This window comes from Phycodurus eques, chromosome 5 (genome assembly GCF_024500275.1).
Source record: "Phycodurus eques isolate BA_2022a chromosome 5, UOR_Pequ_1.1, whole genome shotgun sequence".
Taxonomy (NCBI): domain Eukaryota; kingdom Metazoa; phylum Chordata; class Actinopteri; order Syngnathiformes; family Syngnathidae; genus Phycodurus; species Phycodurus eques.
Genome location: NC_084529.1, coordinates 22,989,915 through 22,991,727, shown reverse-complemented (window position 1 = coordinate 22,991,727; position 1,813 = coordinate 22,989,915).

Here is a 1,813-nt window from a genome sequence, read left to right as displayed (position 1 = left end):
TACTGCGCTGTCCAATACACTGCAGGGAAATATAGTCTGCCCTCCACAAAACATCTTATCATTAACTGAGAGACACATTACGTACTGCTCCTATCAGCTCATGAGGAAAAGTGCAAAGGCGTGGATGAGGTAATAAACAGGTTTACTGGACCTCATTAAAATACTTTTGTCTTTATGGATATAAACGCATGGAAAATGATCTTTGTGTGAGTTAAGGCAAGAATTGGGAAACAAGAGAATGTAACAAAATTGCACATGACTGAATCATATTTTAACAAAACAGAAACAATATATTGTATATTTTAATAGCAGGCAAAATACAAACTGACAAATAAACATCACTATACCATCCGATTATGTTTTGTTTCTTTGGAACATCAATACGGTTCATGGGTCAGTATGACCTGCTGTATGTTTAGTTATTATAAAATATGGGAATTTAAAGAAGATTAACAGGTTCTCCCCCAAAAAATTTTTAAACATGAAAAATATTTCCTTTGATTTTAAACTTTCAAACAGATAATTTTGACCTGCAATGTAATAAGAAGGTTGAAGGAATATATGTGTGTGTGTGTGTGTGTGTGTGTGTGTGTGTGTGTGTGTGTGTGTGTGTGTGTGTGTGTGTGTGTGTGTGTGTATATGCCGGGGTTCAATTCCCAGCCCCGCCTGTGTGGAGTTTGCATGTTCTCCCCGTGCCTGCGTGGGTTTTCTCCGGGCACTCCGCTTTCTTCCCACATCCCAAAAACATGCATGGTAGGTTAATTGAAAACTCTAAATTGCCCGTAGGTGTGAATTTGAGTGCGAATGATTGTTTGTTTGTATGTGCCCTGCGATTGGCTGGCAACCAGTTCAGTGTGTGGCCCGCCTTCTGCCCGATGATAGCTGGGATAGGCTCCAGCACGCCCGCGACCCTAGTGAGGAGAAGCGGCTGCAGAAAAAGGATGGATATGTGTATGTGTGTGTGTGTGTGTGTGTGTGTGTGTGTGTGCCCGGCAATTGGCTGGCGACCAGTTCAGGGTGTACCCCGCCTCCCACCTGAAGATAGCTGGGGATATACAGTGGACACGGAAAGTTTTCAGACCCCCTTCAATTTTTCACTCTTTGTTATATTGCAGCCATTTCTAAAAATAATTTAAGTTCTTTTTTTTTCGTCATTAATGTACACACAGCACCCCATATTGACAGAAAAATAACGTAATTGTTGAAATTTTTGCTGATTTATTAAAAATGAAATACTGAAATATCAGAGCCATATGTATTCAGACCCTTTGCTGCGACACTCATATATTTAAGTGGGGTGCTGTCCATTTCTTCTGATCATCCTTAAAATGGTTCTACGCCTTCATTGGAGTCCAGATGTGTTTAATTATACTGATTGGACTTGATTAGGAAAGCCACACACCTGTATATATAAGACCTTACAGCTCACGGTGCATGTCAGAGCAAATGAGAAGGAAATGAGGTCAAAGAACTGCCTGAAGAGCTCAGAGACACAATTGCGGCAAGGCACAGATCTGACCAAGGTTCCAAAAAAAAATTCGGTTGCACTTAAGGTTCCTAAGAGCACAGTGGCCTACATAATAATGAAATGGAAAACGTTTGGGACAATCAGAACCCTTCCTAGAGTTGAAGGACTCCAAGATGGTGAGAAATAAGATTCTCTGGTCTGATGAGACCAAGATAGAAATTGTTGGCCTTAATGCTAAGTGGCATGTGTGGAGAAAACCAGGCAGTGCTCATCACCTGTCCAATACAGTCCCAACAGTGAAGCATGGTGATGGCAGCATCATGCTGTGGGGGTGTTTTTCAGCTG